At 39.4% G+C, this 22177-nt stretch overlaps 1 protein-coding gene across 1 annotated transcript in view; it reads left to right on the top strand.

Annotated features, from left to right (window-relative positions):
- Positions 1-10842: 10842 nt before the first annotated feature.
- The window catches only part of pik3r5 (phosphoinositide-3-kinase, regulatory subunit 5), a 104932-nt gene continuing 93597 nt past the window's right edge, over positions 10843-22177 (top strand). Inside the window, exon 1 of the mRNA XM_059948711.1 lies at positions 10843-11033. The gene's annotated coding sequence lies outside the window, so the exon portion shown is untranslated. The remainder of the gene's footprint in view (positions 11034-22177) is intronic.

Raw genomic sequence — 22177 nt, forward strand, 5'->3', positions numbered from 1 at the left:
ACCACTGACTCAGGCAGTGCATTCCACGCACCAACCACTCTCTGAGTAAAAAACCTTCCTCTAACATCCCCCTTGAACTTCCCACCCCTTACCTTAAAGCCATGTCCTCTTGTACTGAGCAGTGATGCTCTGGGGAAGAGGTGCCGACTGTCCACTCTTTCTATTCCTCTTAATATCTTGTACACCTCTATCATGTCTCCTCTCATTCTCCTTCTCTCCAAAGAGTTATGCCCTAGCTCTCTTAATCTCTGATCATAATCCATACTCTCTAAACCAGACAGCATCCTGGTAAATCTCCTCTGTACCCTTTCCAAATTTGCTTGGAATAATTAATTTTAGTAAGAGCTTTCCATTTTTTTTAAACTCCATGAAATATATACTCATTTCTTTTCATGGGACAATCCTCCTAACACAGGAATTAATACAGTGAGATGCTGTTGCAGTAAATATAGTGCATATGCATAGTGGCCACTTCATTAGATGCCTTCTGCACCTAATAAAAAGACCACTGTGTGTTTATTTATGGTATTCTGCTGCTGTAGCCCATCCACTTCAAGGTTCAACGTGCTGTGGATTCAGAGATTGCCTTCTGCACACTACTGTTGTAATGTGTGGTTATTTCAGTTACTGTTGCCTTCTTGTAAGCATGAACCAAAATAGTCATTCTCTTCTCATTAACAAGGCATTTCTGCCAACAGAACTGTCACGCACTGGATTTTTTTTCCTCTGTAAACTCTAGAGACTTCTGTGCATGAAAATCCCAGGAGATCAGTTTCTGAGATACTCAGACCACCCCATCTGGCAATAACAAGCATTCCATAGTCTAAGTCATTTAGGTCACATTTCTTGCCCATTCTGATGCTTGGTCTGAACAACAACTGAATCTCTTGACCATGTCTGCATGCTTTTATGCATTGAGTTGTTGCCACACGATTGGGGGAATAGATGAGCATTAACGAGCAGGTGTACAGGTGTACCTAACAAAGTGACCATAGATAGAACTTTCACTGAGATCTCACGGAGCCTTCTCCAGTTCTTGCTTCTAATTGTATTCCTTTTGCAAGAAAAAGTCTTAATGCATTCATGTTAACTCACTGTTTTTTATGACTGAAAGTACTCAAATCCATCTGAATGCCATCATTTAATAATTTCTCACCATTTCAGTTTGCTTAGCCTTTCTTGCTACTGAGTTAATTCGTCTCTTATTTGCCTACGATACCATTTTCTGCTACCTTACTAGTCTATAATTGGCTTACTAGCTTTAAATGAAACAAATGTGTTAATAATATTTTTGCATTATTTTAACAAATATTATATGACAGCAATAGCTATTTTCTTTGCACATTATTTGATCAGTGAAATGTCGGGATGTTGATCAGGACCAAGCAAGTTAACTAATTTATTTTGATATGCCATTTAATTATATCAGGTAACAAACTTGCTTCAGTATTTGTCTAGCAATTCCCTCCATTTTGGGCTTCAATAGATAACTTGCTCATACAGTGTAAAGACCATAAGAACTAAGAATGTATTACAACCTTGGGTAATGGTTTATATAATAATTTGTCCAATTATGATATTATCCTCAGCACTTTTTCTGAGACCAGGTAACAACAAATTAAATTGTAGCCTTCCCCTTAACATCACCAGTCTTTTAATGATTGTTCAGTCAAACGTTTGCTTTCCACATTGAGGCAAATTGGCTTTGATTAAGCTACTATGCATTTCTGTCACAGTATCTGACTGATTTATAGAAGTTAATGCATTAAAAAACCCATCTCAGCATCACTTATCATTTTCATATATCTATGTATTTTACAGGATTACATTTGACTATATCAACTTTCCCTTCTTGCTGTTTGTTAATACCATAATACCAACCCTTTGGGTCACAGCAGCTGAATGTTCAATGGAGTCAAAGCCACATAATATTTATGCACAAATATTCAAAGTCAGAAATGTCAATGACTATCATAATTTCCCGCAACCAAGTTTCTAAAGAAACCATTTTGCCAAATCCAATTAAATGGAATCTGAACTGCAATTCATGCATATTATGTGCAGCCCAGCGATCATAAAATATTGGTAATGACTAGAGGTTAATACACCGGAACATATGATAGTTATCTCATTGGACGTACTGGAGCACTGACATGTACTGCTGACCTTTGAAGAGAGGGGCCGTGTACAGCTAATCTCCATGAAGGAGGAATTGGCTAGGAATTATTCCCTCATTGACCTGAATGACATTACCATCCTGGCTAAAAAAAGTAAGATCTTGCCTTATTTTAATGTATATTAGTTTGTTGCTATTTTAAAGCTTTTAACGAATTTAAAATAATTTATATCTCTTCAAATTATTTTAATGTCTTTACAATACGAGCCAGCTAAATGCTGTCAAAACTGGCTTGGACATTGTGGGAACGGAGCAAGATTGGGCATTGTAAGGGTGGGACTGGCTTGGATATTGTGGTGGGGTTAGTTTGGCCATTGTAAGTATGGAATTGGTTTGGGCATTCTGGAGGTGAGGCTGGTTTAGATATTGTAGAAGTGCATTTGGACATTGTGGAGATGGGGTTAGTTTGAACATTGAGGCGGTGGGGATAGTTTGGACATTGAAGATGGGGATGGTTTGGACATTGAGGGGGTGGGGATGGTTTGGACATTGTGGAGGTGGGAATGGTCTGGACATTGTGGAGATGAGGATGGTTTGGACATTGTGAAAGTCGGTTAGTTTGGACATTGTGGAGGTGGGGATGGTTTGGACATTGTGGAGGCGGGGATGGTTTGGACATTGTGGAGGTGTGTTGGTTTGGACATTGTGGAGGTGGGGATGGGGTTAGTATGGGCATTGTGGAGGTGAGGATGGTTTGGACATTGTTGAAGAGGGTTAGTTTGGACATTGTGGAGGTGGGTTGGTTTGGACATTGTAGAGGTGGGAATGGTTTGGACATTGAGTGGGTGAGGATGGTTTGGACCTTGAGGAGATGGGGTTAGTTTGGACATTGTGGAGGCGAGGTTGGTTTGGACATTGTGGAGGTGGGGATGGTTTGGAAATTGTTGAAGTGGGTTAGTTTGGACATTGTGGAGGTGGGTTGGTTTGGACATTGTAGAGGTGGGAATGGTTTGGACATTGAGTGGGTGAGGATGGTTTGGACATTGAGGAAATGATGTTAGTTTGGACATTGTGGAGGTGAGGTTGGTTTGGACATTGTGGAGGTGGGGATGGTTTGGACATTGAGGAGATGGGGTTAGTTTGGACATTGAGGAGATGGGGTTAGTTTGGACATTGTGGGGGTGTGTTGGTTTGGACATTGTGGGGGTGGGTTGGTTTGGATATTGTGAGGTGGGGATGGTTTGGACATTGTGGAAGTGGGAATGGTTTGGACATAGAGTGGGTGAGGATGGTTTGGACATTCAGTGGGTGGGGATGGTTTGAATATTGTGGAATTGGGTTGGTTTAGACATTGTGGAGCTGGGTTTGGTTGTTTTATACATTGTTGGCGTGGGGCTGGTTTGGATATTGTTGGGATGGGGCTGGTTTGAACTGTGGAGGTGTGGATTGTATGGACATTGAGGGGATGCAGATGGTTTGGACGTTGTGGGGTGCGGCTGATTTGGACTTTGAGGGAGTGTGTTTGGTTTGGGCATTGAGAAGCTGGATTTGGCTTGGACATTGTGCAGGTGGGGTTGATTTGGATATTGTGGAAGTGGGGCTCGTTTGGGCATTGTGAAAGTTGGTTGGTTTGGGCATTTTGGAAATGGGGCTGGTTTGGACTTCGTGGGTTTGGGGATGGTTGATATCTGCTCACTTGCTCCTTGGTTGCTAGCTGCAGAATGTCAAATCGATCACCTCTTCAGATTTGGAGCAATTGTCTCAGATGGACTAAGAGCACCAACTGATTTATTTTAAGTTGTCTTTCCCTCATGTTGTATATGATATATTATTATCAACAAGTTCATTTCATCTGCATAGTATTAATTTCTAACCCCAATTCAAATTTGCTGCCTTGCTGTTGCAGCTTAGGATCTTTGTTAATTTTTATCAGTTACAATCTAGAATTTGATGTCACACAGAACATAGAACAGTGTAGCAGAAGAAAAGGCCTCTTGGCCCACAATGTATGGACAAAACACAATACCAAATTAAACCCTATCTCTTCTCCCTGTACCTTAATTTCTGTTTACATTTATTAGCAATACAAGTTATTAATTGAACAATCTTTGAAATTAAAATATGTTTGGAAAACCAATGGAGATGGAAATATTTTAATATTTATCCTCATTTTTTCAAAGTGCTCATATTAATTTGAGCTTTTGGGGATGATGCTGTCAATCAAGTTTGGCAAAAATCACTTGTGTTTTGTGGTATGTGGAGAGTTTCAGATGTCCATAAAGGCTGTCACTGAAAGGATTGTAAATCAATCACATATCTCTTCTGTTTCTATTTATACTTGTTTCAGTTTGCTCCTCCAAAGGTGCTATCCTCTTATGGTAAATGATAGCCGCAATGAAAACTTGTTAACCATTCTTCATTGTGAAGGAGAATGAGCATTTATATTTGTCTCCAATCAAAGCTGGTCTTGTGCTTCCATGACACTATACAATGTGTCCACTCCAGAAAGTACAAACTGTAGTTGGAAAACAATTATGAGTCAATTCTGCCAACTCCTTTGGAATCGGTATAATTTTGGGACTTCCAACATTTAAGTTGAGATTAGCTTGTTCAATATAAAGCAGGAAGGTCTGTTTAACTCAGCTCTAATTCTTCCCAAATCCATGATCTTTTCCATATAAATTGCAAAGGAAGCTGTCACCACCACAACAAAATTTCAATTGGAAATGCATCTCCTTTCTCTCATTATTTTTGGATCCAAGTGCAGAGATGCTGCAGAACTCTGAAAGTACCTTGAGTAGAAGGACTACTTTGAGTCACAATGGCACATCACTCTCACATATCATCACTACCTCATAGAAAGTTAAGGATGGGCAATAAATACCAACATTGGATAGGTACATGAAGCTTAGAATAATAGAGGGCTATAGGTAAGCCTAGTAATTTCTGAGGTAGGGACATGTTCGGCACAACTTTGTGGGCTGAAGGGCCTGTATTGTGCTGTAGGTTTTCTATGTTTCTATACCACAGGGTCATCTTCCTTGGAATAATGGAATATACTCTCTAATTTCAAAGCTAAAATACACAATCTAATTTGTTGTAAAGAAATGTTAAAAGAAACAAGAACTTTGCCAAATATTGATAAGTACTAATTGAAGTTTTTATATATAAAGAAAGCAATATCCATCGAAGCGCATTACCGTCTGTGGAAATTGTTTACAAAACCAATCCATTGAAATCGGTGCAGTCTGTTTTTAAGCTTGGTGTACTTTAGTGATGGTAATGTTTACAGCAGTTTTCAAATGGTTAGCAGAAGTTCAGAACTGCATGAAACAGTTGCAAATACTTGTCTGGTTTCACGTTGCTTCCTGATTTTTGAAAATTATTCTCACAATTCCTGTTCCAGCCAGTTAGATTCACTCAGGATGAACTTTGCCCTCAACATAAGGATTAGATATGCAGTTTCCTAAATTAATTTCCACAGATGTTGGTACTAATTAATTTCCCTTTTATGTTAATGAAAATTAATAGGTTAACCATATGGTTGTTTTTTTTGTTTGAAAGATACAACAGCATTCTATATGACTCATTCGACATGAAACATATTGAGTTAAATCAGTCTTAATGTTTTCTTCCATTTGTGGTAATTCCAGCAGTGAAGTTGAATATAGGCTTTTGATGAATTCCAATAAGTAGCTGCAACTTTTCTATCATCATTGAGAAATCATTGTGCACTTTAAAAATCATCAGCACGTTTGTGTCTCTCATTGAAGAAGTCTTGGAATTGATAGAGCCATTCTGAAAGCTCCTTGCATGATGATTTCCAGTATTTCTTGAAGATCTAAATCATCTGAAAGCTAACAAAAATCGAAAAGAGGATTTATCTTTGCACATTTTAAAACCTGCGTAGAGCTCAGAGTTTGGGGATCCCTACGAAACAGGTGTTGACATAGTCACAGCACAGATGACTGGCTGAGTGGAGGCAATTAGGTCACATGGATTTACAAGGATTAGATGCTTCCTTTGTTGAGGGACTACTACATTTTATTGGAATGCCATCCTTGAGATCTCCTTTAAGAAACTCCATTAATCACAAAGGCTCCTACTTGGTCTAAAGAAGATACTGAAACATGAAAGTAAAGGTGAATTATACAAGTAATATTCACCATGTCTTGGTTTACATTGTATCTGCTCATTTCATTTAGGCTTGATAATAAATAAATAAATAGATCGATAAATAAACAAGCAAGTAAATAAATATTGAATGATTTATTGATTGATTGAGTTATTGCATGGAATAGGTCCTCCCAGCCCTTCAAGCCGCACTACCCAGCAACCCACAATTTAACCCTAACCTAATTATGGGAGAATTGACAACAACCAATTAACCTATCAACAGATACATGAGAGGAAACTGGAGCACCCAGAGGAAACCCACGCGGTCACGGTGAGAATGTACAAACTCCTTAAAGGCAGTGACAGGAATTGAATTGAACCCTGGTCACTGGTGCTGCACAGTGTTGTGCTAACCACTATACCACCATGCTCCCCCGTGCCGTACCATGTCTTAATGAGGATAAATTTCCAAAGGAAAGTAAAAATTCCAGAATCGTATGTACATTATTCTTTTCCTGTCTGTAAATAGCTGTTTTCCAACTTGGCTTGTTAAGACAAAAAATCCCTCATTGTGATACAGCCAAGCTTGTGGAAGACTGTGAATTTACAGTGACAGACGATGTCTCTGGACTTCAATGGCTTGATTGACTACATTGTCTTGGGTCAAGTGTCTGTAAGCAGATACAACAGCATTGTGAGAGAACCAGTGATAGGGTCCAAAGAGAAGTCAATACTTACCAGCTCCATGATGCCACTGACACTGTCCTAGAAAGACCCCCAATGAGCTTTGTCATGTTATAAACCAAAGCCATCAAAAAGAATATGATCAGTTGCTGGATAGTGCTACTCTGATCTCTGATTGTAGTTGTGCATTGTCAAGGAACATCTCCCTGATGCAGTAGAAGAGCTGTTTGCTATAGGTGGCAACAGGAATAACTGAGAAAGAACAGAAATGAAACAAGTCTGCTGAAACGTATTGACATCGGGTGGCACAGTAGGGTGGGGGGGGGTCTCTTCTGTTATCTCGATGGAACCACAAACTTGCATTAGATTTGGAACTGTTGTGGCAGTAAGGTGCACACCATACCCCGACTGTGAAAGATGTGTTCCAGGCCTCCAGTAGATTAGGAGAGGACCTAACTATGCAAAATGGTTAGTTTGGCAATTGTATCAATGGAAATTCACAGAAGACTTTCTTATTATAGACCTCACCAAAGTCTCTAAGTGCATGACATCTACTTCTGGGGAGCTGACAAACTATGACAAACTAACTTATCTATACTTGTTTTGGTAGCGGTCTTCCTACATTACAGGATAGTATTTGAGAAGCTACTTGGTGGTATCAAGCATGATCAACATTGTCCTGCTCCTCCTCAAGGACATTCCTCCTGGATGAAAAGATGGGGTGGGATAGCTGGACAAGCAGTATATCCTGATTGCACTGCTAAGTCAATATGACCTGAGCATACACAGGCATTCATCACTGGCAGAGAAGCTACCTCACTCTCCAATGTGATAGATACTCACTTTCTGGGACCAAGAGGCTTATTGCTTACCTTAGGCTCCCAGCACAGCAGCATGAACTTTTCAAAGAGTCAGAAACTGCTTGTGACAAAATTAAACTTTTAACAATATTCCTTGCTCAGCCTCATGTTGTCAACAAGAACCAATCTTCAGTTCTTTAAGTAGGCTGCAGGCAACGATCAATTTGAAGTTTAAAGCCTAGTTTTGAAAACAGCATTGTTCACAGAGCAGAGCTGCTCAAGAGATAAGGTTTGCAAAGTGAAATAACACCTCCTGATCTGCATTAGCCAACCACAAGACAATGGGGTTATGTCACTTACCACAGCAAACATGGTCACAGGTATCATCAATCAATAATTGGAATATTTGTGTAGTCAGAGAATCAGTCCTCACAGCATTAATTTTGGGGGTCTGGGATCTCTGTCCCCAGAAGATTTTAGACCATCTATGTGAATTATTTTGTCACAACAAACGTATCTGAGAAACATCACATGCAAATAATGTTAACTAGTAGCAAGATAGTTTTATGTTACATATTCAGGCAACAATAAATATATGAGTTAGGCAAGGGTTTATATAACAAATAACACGTTTATTAAACACTGAAAACAAACCCCCCCAAAAGTAAACAAACACTAACGTAACCGGAAATCAGCTGCTATGCAGCAGCTTGAACAGTTCTCAACGCAATAAAGCTTACAGTCCTTAATGCGAAGTTGCAAGAACAGTTCTTTAAAGTAGTGTTGCCAAAAGTTCAAAAATGCCCACAGTCCATTTAAAAGGAGAGACTTTATAAGACGATTTAAATTCTCTATCATGTCGCTTTGCTTCAGTCCCTGAAGTCGAACTTTTCCCACAAAGAATTTACGAAATGTAATGGCTTCAAGGCACTGACCTTTCCTTTATCTCACTGTCCTCAATCCTTTCTGCTATCCCGCAGAGATTAACACGAGAACAGTCACCGAATTCCTTCCGAATAAGGATTAAACAAGGTCGAACCCGTTTCACCGTCGAAAATCGATTCTCCTCGATCTTTAACTCCTGAACTCCGATCTTCACTCTCCACTGATTCTCAACTAGCAGTATTATATAGAAACTGCTGACAATGACCTTTTAAACATTAGGCATTAGATAAAACTTCATCTTTCAACTAAACTGCGTCATCACATTAAATCACGCAGTAGCATGAAGTCAGCTTGGCAAATCCAGCCACGAACTGCCCCCCATCACAGGGTGGGGTCTTCCTTTTATAACCTGTAAAAAAAAAACCTGTCACATGATCTCTACTGGTGGGAAAATGACATCACTCCACCATCACAAGACCATTACCTCAAGTCCAGTATAGCTTCAACCCCAGTCACGTGACAAGGGTACCACTGTCATATGTCACGAGTACGTAACAATAAACATTTGAAAGCACTGGGAATTGTGAGGAATGACAAGGAGAATGACAGAAAGAAGAATTAGAATTCATTCTTCAACCTTCGGTTTCTACAACGGGTGACTCATTTGTACCATTACAGCTGTGCTGAAACAAAAAAGGGAATTAAATGGGACAGAACATCTAGCTCCAAAATAAACACCAAGTTTGGACATGGAAAATCTGCTCCCATCCATTCAAGCTTGTGAAGTCTTCCTCATACACATGTGAGAACTGGTTACCTAAATTAGTAAGTGTTGCCTCACATATCAGTCACGCAGTATCACAACGTAGTTGTATCTGCAGAATCATATCTTACAAACAGTGTACCTGACACAGTCCCATCACAATCCCTGGTTACATCCTGTCCCAGCCCACCTTTCCAAAAGCAATTAAGGATGAACAATAAACCTAGCCTTGCCGATCGTGCCCCTATCCAAAATTAAATGAAAGCAGTATTGTTACTAAACAGTAAGCAGTCCTGCCAAAGGATCTCAGCCCGAAACGCCGACTCTACTTTTTTGTCCGTAGGTGCTGCCTGGCCTGGTGAGTTCCTGCAGAATTTTGTGTGTGTTGCTTGGATTTCCAGCATCTGCAGATTTTCTGTTTGTGCTTTGACTGTTACTAAACAACAACCCTAATTAATTTGATATGGCTGTCTGTGACTGTGAGGTGTTGAGGGTGTTAGTGTTATATTGGGGTTGCTAAAGCGATGGCTGCCATAATGCGGGAGTACACGCTGCTGTGGTGGAATCTGCACCCTGCAAGGAAGAATTTGTCAGCTGCAATTATAACAAACAGAATGCTCCACCTTTTAAAATGGAAAGAAGTCATGGGATTTTCCTTCTACATTGCCCCCTATTCCTTGTTTCTGGTGTAAGCTGATCCATCACCTCTTACCAAATATGCTTCTTTTCAGATCTGCAGGCACTTCTTGACGATCCTGGAGCCAAGCACACGTTTTCTCTTCCCCTCCACCTTGACAGCTGGGACGATCAGCTCCCTAACCCTGGAGCAGCAACCTCCTCAGCTGAGGTTTCCCTGCAGCTGTCTGCGAAGAGCTGACTACCAGACGCATGTGGTTTCGTGAGCAGGTGTTCCTGAAAGTCTGGTGCTCTCACGTCAAGTGGTAGACAAATGGTTTGACAGGTGCGCATTACTGCAGGATTTATGATCACTTATTGGGCGGTAGTGAAGGAAATGATAAAATCCATATTGAAAAGTGCACTTGTCCCAGGATCACGATAGAATGTTACCTCCCAGAAGAACCAGTGTGAACGAGAATAGGTTCAAAATGCAAGCACAGGATTAGTGCTTCTGATTAGGGAAGAATAAATTTCTGGCTTGTGATTTAATAATTTATCAAGAGCCCTTCTGAACTAGATATTAAATTTAATGAAACAATATTGAAATACAAAGAAAATCGGGTTTAATTTTACTAGAATTTATCACCTGTGCTGCATGTAAATTAAGCACTGAATGTTATTTAAAACAGATCCACAGAAGATAAGCATCACGTGAAAAGCAGATGAGTGATTGGATTAGAACCTTAAACTCCACACCTCCTCCTGACTGAGTTACTATAGCCTCCACCCCCACTTCCTGTTCTTGAAGCTATATATGTTTTTCAGTTCCTGTTTGTTTTAACTGCACAGATATCAGACAGCTTACAAACCGTGGAGTTCAGATCCTAGCAGCATTTTTCTTTTGCTGAATATCTTCTTCATCAAGGATGTGGTTAAGCTCCAGTTCATTGGGTCTGTACATGGGCGCGAAGCGACACTGCAGTCAAAAAAAGAATTAGAGGAAATTATCTGAGTGGGAATGGGAAGTCTCCAGATGTCTTGAAAACTACAGGTTAGTTTAGTAACTTGGTTCATTACATTGTATGCCACCGTGAAACACTTAAGTTAACAATAATGAGTTCTTGGAACTTATTATTGCAGAGTATTAAAATAATACAGGTAAATCTCTTAAGATCATATGTGACAATACCATTTAAATGCTCCTTTAGGAGACATCTTTCACAGAAGTTTGACTGCATATTAAACAACGAATTGTCTATATATCTCACCCTATATTGAGCTATAGGCCAGATAGGTCTGGAATGAGGTGTAGAAGTCTTAGGGTATGAGATGAGACATTTAGGATTGTGATGAGGAGAAATTTCTTCACTCAAAATGGTAAATGTGGAGTTCTCTGCCACAACTACTGAACATCCTTAAGGAGGAGGCGGATCAATTTGCAGACATGAGAAGCTCCAAAGGGTATGGAGATACAAGATACGCAGTGATTGGTGGTGCAGGTTGAAAGGCCAAACAGCCACCTGCTGCACCTGTGTTTAACAATACACTGTGACCACATATTATTTCAAGATAGTGTAATTTTAAATCACGACTTATTTTTTCAATTTAATACCTTCAGAAACTATTTTAGATTTTCAGCACCCACCAACACTCAGTGTTACAAGAACGCTAAACTGAACAAAATGGAATGTATTGTTGCATATTACTTTCACTACCAGTTCCTAAATTTTAATCCATCGTGCACATGTGAGAATATTTTCACTTCACCTGCAGAGGTTCTAATTAATTTATTTTAATGAGGGTGTCTTAATCTAAATCTGACCAGGCCTCAGAGTTGCGGAAGTTGTGTAATTATGAAGTTATGGTATGGAACCCCAAAATAAAAGTGAAAATAATTCAACAGAAAATAGCAAGTGCAATTCGGCCAGGCATGAAGTTTGCACATACCAAAAAGACACTTAATGGCACAAAAGAGGGTGCAGTTAATTCAGCTAATTAACTGATTTCTCTGTTTAGTTAGAAAATTCATATTCTTTAAAAAAATATAATATCATAATTTGTGCTTTGAGGGTGGATCATATTTACCACCTTATTCCTTCGACTGAATGGGAAATGTATTCCCTGATTGTAATATTTATGCCTGTAGAGAGACATTTTAATGGCTTGTTGTTCATTAAAAGTGTGGGTTTGAAGCTGAATTTTTGTTACCTACGTTATTGGGGATTCTCTATACCAGGCCTGAAGCCAGAGATAATGAATTCCCCTATTGTGGTTAACTGGAAGTATTTCTGTGATTCTTCAGGAGGGGTCTTTTTTTTTAACTAACTGAAAGGCAAAGCTAAATTGTCCAATGAAATTGGACTGATGAGTTTGGAAAATTTTGAGTCTTTTTTGTCTAATTGTCAGAGATGGCAATACACCATAAATCTTCTTATTATGTTATCAGATACATCAATATTATATTCAATTTGCAGGTGCACCTGAACAAAACAAAAATTATTCTATTATCAGGTGAAAAGCTTCATCTATACGAATTGTATGCACTACAACGACTGCGGTCAAATTGGTTTAACTCATGGTTCTATGCACTAAATGAATAAAAAACACAATCACTTTAGATTGAAAAAAGGATTGCAATATGTTTGGATGTTGCTTTAGAGGACAAAAGCAGTTCCATAAAGAACATTCATAATGCATGCTATCTAAGCACTTGACTACATAGAAATACTAGACATTAAAATAATGCCAGAGTACATTTTCACATTAGTGCCAGTTTGCTTGAAGTGCAAACTGATTGCTATTTTTCTTCTGGACTCTTCTATCCTTGCCTCCTCTCAGTTACAACAAAAGATTTCCTACATTCTGCTAGTGGAAATTTGGTCATGCTAATGTTCTCTGGCATTATGCCTAGTGTTTCTATATAGTCAAACTCATCACCACCACTTGGCTGGCAGATGTTGTAAGAATGTACAAGGAATGCCCATTTGTGTGTCAGTGACCATGCAAAACCAAGATGCCAGTTAGGCTAGATTCAGAAACAGCTAGCAGAGGTGCTGCTCTCTGTAGCTGAGCCCATGCATGTAATAAGCCAGATATTCTAAAACAATTGTTAATAGATTTTTGTCTTCCAAGCTTCTTAGGCTGGAATTACATAGTATTGAGACTGAACAGATAAAGAACTCAGTGCAAATGAAAAATTGAAGACATGGAATTGCTGATTTTTCATTGTTAATTTTACACTTTCACAATGGCAGAATACCCATTTATTCTTTCCCTTTGATCATACCCACTGTTTGTTAGTAGTTCTACTTTTGGCATGTGTTAAGTGATGGTCATTTGTTGTGAAGGTTCTTACCAGAATATGGTGAATCTTTTAAATGGAGTTCTTTAGTGATTTGTGGATGGAGTTATTCTGTCTAGGGCAGTGATCAATAAGCTTCTGGTAAATGGCTCTGACTAATTTTGTGTAACCAGATCTCTCCCTCTCTTTCTGGTGAATGGCTTTTAGTTCTTTCCTGAGTATGATGAAGTTACTGCAAGTGTGACCACACCAACAGTTACTGTCTCATCCAATGACTGATGTGTGGAATGAAACTCTGCCTGTAAAACTTACTTTGATATTCTAACAGCCTGCAACTGAGTACATGTGTTGAGCGAAGACAGATGGTATAGGACATTTCCATAAGTTTTGTCCACTGCATAGATTTTGGTCATGTCTTATGCCATTACTGCAGAGGAGATTCCCTGTTAAACTATTCTGTAGCATTCTTAAATGGACCTTGACCTCTTATTGCTGGCTTTTGAATTCATTAATAACATAAATAGCCTTGTAAATGGTTTTATTTATTTGCATTATATTTATTGAGATACAGTGTGGAATAGACCCTTCTGGCTCTTTGAGCTGCACCACCCAGCAACCCTCAATTTAACCCTAGACTAATCACAGTTTGCAATGACCAATTAACCTACTAACTGGTACATCCTTGGACTGTGGGAGGAAACGGGAGCACCCGGAGGAAACCCACATATTCCACAGGGAAGATGCACAGACTCCTTTCACATGACATCAGATTTAACTCCTATGAGCCGAGCTGTAATAATGTATCGTTAACTGCTACACTATAGCCTTGTGTTATGTTTTGTAACTCCAAAACGTAAAACAAATTCAAAGGAAAACAAGGGAGCTGAGAGTCTTGGTTAATCATTTTATTCAAAACGAGGCACACATGTATAATGTGGTAATATCATGTCATATATTCAGATATTTTTACATGGAACCTGTAGTGAACTATTTAAATAATATATTTACAATATTACACAAATATTACTGAACTATTAAATACACAATATTCCTCCCTGCTTGGCTATAAACTCCAGCTCTATGTAGAATGCATCTTCAACTATGTAGACAAAATACACCATTTAATACAACTAATAAGTACAGACGTCCACAGCATAGTAAATTTTAACTCGTCCCATTCAGGTCTCAAGATTTAATCACTGTGGAGGTTTTTCTTACTCTTGTGGGATAATATCTTTCCTGATAAAGGGGATCACTCTGCCTGGCAGGTGAGACATGGCTGTGAAATAATCTCAGATTCTGGGTGTTTGTGGGAGTTCACTCTATGACTGCAGGAAGTGCTTCTGACAGCTCTAAGTACCCTTCTTCTGGGCGTGTGGATCATACTGTGTGAGTACACAGCCTGATGTATCCATTTTCTTTGCCTTTTGGAAAGCCACCTCAGACTACTTTGTCCATTGCCATTTCTTCCTGATCTGTAGAACGGAGTCCAAGAGCTGGAGCACGCTAGCTAGGTTGCTTGGAGCTTGTTATAGTAATTGAGAAATCCTGAAAAAGAATTGGCCTTGTAATACATCCTTTGGCCCTGGGGCATCCACCACAGTTTGAATTTTCTCCGCACACTTATGTAAATCTTGTGCGTCAATGGTGTGTCCGTGTAAGTGATGCTTGGTTTGAAGAAATCACACTTGTGTTCTGAGCCCATTATCTTCTAATCTCTTTAACACAGTCCAGATTTTGGAGATGTTCCTTGTAGTTCTTACTGGCAACAATTCAGGTTACACTGATGGCCTGAGCAGCCTATTGGCACCTGGTCCATAGCTTTCTACCAAAGTGCAGATGTAGATGCTATGCCAAAAATAAGCCACATATGGTGATAAAGCCCTTCGTGAATGTTTATGCTGAGAAACACTTTGGACTTTCCTTCCATCTCCATCTGTAGGTAGGCCTCTGCTAAGTCCACTTTGCTGAAGTATTTCCCACCAGAAAGATTGCAAGGATATCCACTATCCTGGGCAGAGTGTATTGATCTATTTTTGGTACTGGGCAGATAGTGACCTTGAAATCACCACAGGTCCTGACAGACCCGTTCTTCTTGGTGACTGGAGCTACTGCTATTGACCATGGGCTCCACACAGGCTTGGAAAGAATGCCTTCAGACTCCAGGCAATCCTACTCACTGGCTACTTTATCACAGATGGTATATAGAACCGGACAGGCTTTGTAAAACTTTAGTGTGGCATTTTCATTTAACACTATTTTACCCTCTATATGTTTGTGTTTCCCAATGGCAACCCTGAACACTTCTGTGGCATCATCTAGTACCTTGCTTAATTCACTTCCAGATGACCGTCTTGCAGGAAATGTGGCATGCTGCTGGTGGATGGATCTCCAATCAAGTTGCAGTTGTCTCAACCAATCATGTCCCCAGCATGCTGACCCTTCTGTTTTTACCAAATACTTATTGGTTGTTGTATTTCATTGTTATGAATATCATTCCACAAGAGTTATTTCTGCATCAGTATAAGTTCTTTGTCGGATATCTGCATCTTTGAAATCTGTATCTTTGAAATGCCTTTCAAACACATTTTGTGAAATGACTGAAACAGCCAAGCCAGCGTTGAATTTCATTTTAATTAATTTGCCATTTGATTCTGGTGTAAGTCACATTGCTGGTCTGTTATTAATTTTTGCATTGTGAATATTAAGGCTACTTAGTCCTCTGTTACTCTCATCATTATCATATTTTTCATCAGCAGCATGCAGATTAGTGCTCTTTTTGAAACTGCAACCCAACCTTTTATCTTTTACTTTGCCATCCATTTGTTTATGTCTGACCAACATGCTCTTTGTTTATGTCCTATTTTTTTTTGTATTTTCTGCAAGTTCTGCCTCTAAATCTGCACTGGTCCAGTGTAAGTGAGTCCCTGCCACAATGATAACAAAATTTGTTTGGCCAGGCCAGTTTCTGGTTAGACCTTTCAATTTTGTTCATGCTCACTTTCATTCCTGGCTGCAACTCTATTGCATCTCTGCTGTTACCTTTAATACGGTTATTTAAACTGCTCTTTTAAATGTAAGTTGTGCTTCATTTAGGAGATATTTTTGAATGCTTTCTTTTCAGATTCAACAAACTATCCAATCTCTCAGTACAACATTAAGGCCATCACTGAACTGACAATGCTCACACAATCTCTTCAATTCAACCCCATGAGCTGAAACGCATTCCCCTTCCTTTTGATTCTGCTTATGAAACCTAAAGCATTCTGCAATCAACGATGACTCCAGGTCTAAATGTTCCAGTAATACTTCCATAATATCAGCATATCTCATTTCAGTTCATTTGGTTAGAGCAGTTAATCTGTTAAGTAAATGTTACGCCTTTGAACCTAATGCACTCAGCAAAATTAGCCCCCACTTCTCATCAGCTATTTCACTTGCTGTAATATACTGTTCAATCTGACAGCACACAAAATCCTGTTATCTGTTGTGCAATCAAACATGTCTATCTTTCCAATGTGGCATCATTTCTGCTCTTTTTTTTATTTATGATTCTTATCACCTTTCACTCACTGTTTATGAACCTGTGAATTTGTCTGTTTTTTGTATTTTTTATACTAATAGTCTCTGTCTGTTCCCGAAGCATGTGCTGTGATGGTTTGTTTTCTTGACCATTTCTCATTGTGCTCTTCTTTTTAACTTGAACATCTTGCTGCACCTTGACATGTAGGTAGTTGTCCTTGTTGCCACTGTTATTGCTTTGGAACTCTAAAACATAAAACTAGTTTAAACAATGACAAGAGAGCTGAGAGATATGAGTCTTAGTTCAATTTTTTTACTTTGAGAGAGGTGTACATGTATAATGTGGTAACGTCATGATATATTCCATTCATATAACATATAAGCCAAAGTAAATTATTTAAACAAACAAGAATGCTTAATAAAACATAATATTTACAATATTACTCAAACATTACTGAAATATTAAATACATAACTGCAATTATTGCAACTTTACAGATATTATGGATAGATGCATCTACCTTCTGCCTGAAATGACTTTGAAGTTTAAAAATTCAAAAATGTGATGAGTTAATTTATCAGATTAATTTGTATTGTCAGCTGTGGTGGTAAGCAACAGGTTTTGTTGAACAATATGGCATTTTGTAGATTACCAACAGTATCCAATGAGGATCTTAACCTCCTCCACCATTTATCCTCATTGAGATTTCTGGGAATTTGTAAATCCTAGAAACAGGTTCAATCAGTCTTCTTTCTACTAATTCCCTTTATAGGGTCAAATGCTGTTTCTTGAAAATGCAGATTCTGTGCATTTCCCTGTACCTAGACGTCATATGACACATTGGTAATAAGAACTCTTTACCCTGGAAATTAACATTACTGCCCGTACAAGCTCTAACTGTATCCTGTCACTAAGAATTCTATCATTGTGGGATCAGAATAGCAGACAGGTTGGTAAACCAATAAAAAAAATCACTGCAGATGCTAGAAACCTGTAAAACATAGAGGACAGAAAATGTTAGAACCACTCAGCATATCAAGTAGCATCTGTGGAAAGGAAAAGAGAATCGACACTTCAGGTCAAAAATCCTTTGTTCTACCATAATGGTTTTCCCAACATGACAAATTCAGATGAAACAACCTCAAGGTTTGAGCCTGAGTTATCAAGCAGAATCAGAATCAGGATTGATATCACTGCCATATGTGTGAAATTTGCTGAATGTAGCAAAAATACATTCCTATGCATAATAATTAAAAAACTGTAAATTACAGTACAAGGTATAAAGTTAAAGTTTGTTAAATAAGAAGTGCAAAAAAAAGTTAAATTAGATAAGCAGTGCAAGAAGAGAAAAAAAATAGTGAGTTAGAGTTCATGGGTTCAATGTTCATTCAGAAGTCTGACGGCAGAGGGGAAGAAGCTCTTTCTGAATCATTGAGTGTGCACCTTCAAGCTCCTGTACCTCCTCCCTGATGGTAGCAATGAGAAGAGGGCATCATATTCTGTGTGATGGGGGTCCTTAATGATGGATGTCGCTGTTTTGAGGCATTGCTCCCTGAAGATGTCCTCACTGCTGGGGAGGTTAGTGCCCATGATGGAGCTGACTGAGATTATAACTTTCTGCAGCTTTATCCAATCCTGTGCGGTGGCCCCTGCATGCCAGGTGATGCAGCCAGTCAGAATACTCCCAATGGTACATCTGTAGAAATCTGTGAGTGTGTTTGGTGACATACCAAATCTCCTCAAACTCCTATTGTCATATAGCTGCTGTTGTGACTTCTTTATAACTGCATCAAAACAAGCATGGTGGAATTTATTCCAGACCGTGAAATTTCTACCAACAATGTGTGTTGCCAAAGTCTCTCTAAAATGATTATCCTCTATGTGTCCTCTGGAAGCTTGATCTGGTGGTGCAATTTGACCTTGTGTCTACTGTAAGTTGTGGGTGCCTCAGCAGATAACCCGAAGTTTACAAATTGCTTGGTGGACTCTCAAAGATCCTCAGGAACTACAGCTGCAGGCCATCAAACTGAGTCTCTAGGCAAGAAGTGGTTGGCTGACATTCTCGGGCATTGCTGCTAAAGAGGCTCATAAGGTAGCTTCATTGTTGAATAACATGTAAGTTGGTGTAAAGTTATCAAATTTTATATATTCAAACTTGGAACAATGTAACAAGGAAGTGATAGTACAGGTTGGAAACTGAGTTGCTGTGTTACAATTTGAACTGTATAAACAGTATGCAAGACAAGCTTTTCACTATATCTCAGTACATGAGATATAGCTTTTCACTATATCTCAGGACAATAAACCAATTCCAAATGCCTGCAGCCCACAGCAGCCAGTACATCAACCCTGTTGTCTCTTATACGTACAGTCTGTATATAAGTCTGGAATACCTGTGGCATTTCATTGCACATTTGGTGTAACTTCTTATCTTGACAATGAACATAACAGTAACAATTATTCCTTTACTTTCCCAGTGCACAAGTGGTATCAACCAGTTACATGTCCTCCATATTTATATTCAAAGGTTCCTTTTCACCCGTGCTACATATTTCAATGTGTAAACATGTCAACCATTAGCACTGAAAGGCATGAATGCACCCTCAAAATGGACTGCACTTAGTCTCCTAAACCACTTCAACAGCACCTCCAAACCCTGAACCTATAATCAAATAGAACAAGGACAGCAGGCATCTACGAACATCAATGCCTGCAAATTTCTCTTCAAGTCGTTCACCTTGGAAATAAATTACTATTCCTTCAGGGCTGCTGGGTCTAAATCGTGGAACTCCTTACCTGCAGTTTGGGAGTGTCTTCACCAGGACTGCAATAGTGAAGTGGAATCTGTATTTGGGATCAATAACTTCAGTTGTTACTCTTAGTGTACAAGCTATAACAACTGAATTGGAAAAGAAAAGTGACCTGTGCCACCAGGTGGTGCTTATGCAAAATTAACACCTGGAATTATGTTAAAAGATTACTTGAGTCATCAAACCTAAAACAAATGGATTTATTACTGAGGGAGTGATTTTAAGACCTATTCATTTAGATAAAACAAATAAAGTATGGTTTTCAGAATAAGCTATGTCCTTGAAACAGGAAGCAATTTGAAACTTCCTCTTGGAACAAGGGTCATTTCCCTTTTTTGATTGGCAAGAGCAGCCCATTGGCTCTTCACTACACAAATGGAGAAGTTGGAAAATATGGGGGAAAAAAACATCATAAATTAGTTGACATGATTCATCTTGTTGCCTTAATTTGCACAAATGCAGATTGTTTAAATTTGGCTCAGGTGTTGACATTCCAGGAGCCAGCAGATGAAAACAGAGAGAAAAAAGACTGTCGATGCTGGAAATGTGAAAGAAAAAGAGAAAATGCCAGGAAAGACCAACAGTTAAGGCAGCATGTGCAGCAAGAGAAACAAAGTTAAGATTTCAGACCCCAGTCTCTTTCTCGGAAAGGGACAAATAAAGGATCTTTGATCTGCAATGTTAAGTCCATTTCTTTTTCCACAGCTGCCTGTGTGTTTCCCGCATTTGTGGTTCTTTGATTTTCATTTACTGCAGAATTCTCTGCCACTTCTCTTACAAGAATGCCACTTGATGAAGTTCTCCTTTGCTCCCTGGTGTTATCTCCATCTGTGTCTTCTGTCATCTTTACCTTCACTTGTTTCAGTTTCTCTTCTAGTAAGCTGTTGACCAACAATTGTTTTTACTGTCACACCTCTTTCACACAGCCTCTGGCTCCAACTTGCCCCATGTGGATTCCAAATGAAATTCTAACGGCCACCAACTGGATCTAACCTGGATCATAGGCATGTTCAAACTATCTAGTACTTCTATAGGCAATATTGTTGACACATCCTGAGGTCCATTTTAGTGCCATGCATAAATGCATGTATGTTCTCTGCAGCAACACCACAACACCATCTCAAAGCTGTTATCAACCACAGTTCCAAATTTGTGCTGGAACCCATGACTTTTTCCTTCCTTTCAAATCTTAACATTCCCAAACCAGCTCTTGAAATATAATATCCTTCCTGACCTTCTTCTCTCTTCACTTTCCACTGACCCCCATCTCTCCCATTTCTTCTCACTTCCTGAAGTACTTTCACTATCATCTTTTACTAACTCTGACTCTGCATGACCATATATCCTCCCTCTACTTCTTAATCTTAATTAACTCTAAGTCTGACATGAACCCTTCCTCAGCCTCTGTGGTACTTGTTTATCAGGAATCCTTGCGTTAGATTTTATCTCATCTCCAAAGCTCCAAGTCCACCTGGACGCCTCTCTCTGGCCTATTACTCACACTAGATCTATTAATTCCAAACCACCTCTAGGATATTAATTTTTTTTGATCTTCCACTCACCTCACTTTAACTTACTCCCTTCTGAACTTGCCAACAGGGGTGGTACTGTTGTGGTCCGGTGAACTGACCTCAGTCTTGCATAGACCACACATAAGCTGTCAGACACATTCCTGTATCTCAGTTTGAACCATGATCCTTCCACTGAATTTCAAGATACAGTCCTGTCTTCCAGGAGTCACTGACTTCAATTCCTCAGGAGATCCTCCGTCACAACATCTCAGTCTCACAGTCTGCTTTCACTTGCAGTTCAGCATCCACCAGGAGGTATATTCAGGAAGACACAGTGTTTCACCTCGCTCTTGGCCCACCAAACTAATTTCTTTGTGTATTGACTTCATTGTTTCTCCTAGTCTGGCCCTTCCTCCTTACATTTCCAAAACTCTGATAGTGTCTGACTCTTTCCTGGTCGCATCTGGATGTACAATCCCTTTACGACTTAATCCTGCACTGCGATGCTGTGAGGGCCCTCCAATTCTTTCTCGAAAAGACTCAGTCTGATCCCTGTCAGCAGCACAGCCACTCACCTGGCTGAACTGGATCTTCCATTGAATAACTTGTCCTCAGCTCTACTCACTTTCGCTGGATCAAAGGGAGTCACAGGGGGCCTACCTGCACCAGTCATTTTGTAAGATACATGGACCAGTCTTTGTCTCTATCCTACCCCTTTGCTGAACCCCTTTCCTGATCTATCAGCAGCTTCATCGCTGTTTTCTGCACTCACTCAGCATTCATTCCAAGTTCTGCCCTGCTCTTGCCTTCACATGGCCCAACTCTGATACTTCCCTTCTATTTCTGGGTCTTTCCGTCTCCGTTTCAAGAGATGAGCTGGCACCAAACATCCATTACAAACATACTGACTCCCGCATTATCTTGACTTCACTTCCACTTGCAGGTCTCCATTTTATTTTCCCACTTCTGCTATCTCCATTGTGTAGTTTACAGCTGCCTCTGAACTGTTCCTCCTTCCTGAACTGTGGTTTCCCCTCAGCACCAGTGGAGC

Source organism: Hypanus sabinus, chromosome 23 (genome assembly GCF_030144855.1).
Source record: "Hypanus sabinus isolate sHypSab1 chromosome 23, sHypSab1.hap1, whole genome shotgun sequence".
Lineage (NCBI taxonomy): Eukaryota > Metazoa > Chordata > Chondrichthyes > Myliobatiformes > Dasyatidae > Hypanus > Hypanus sabinus.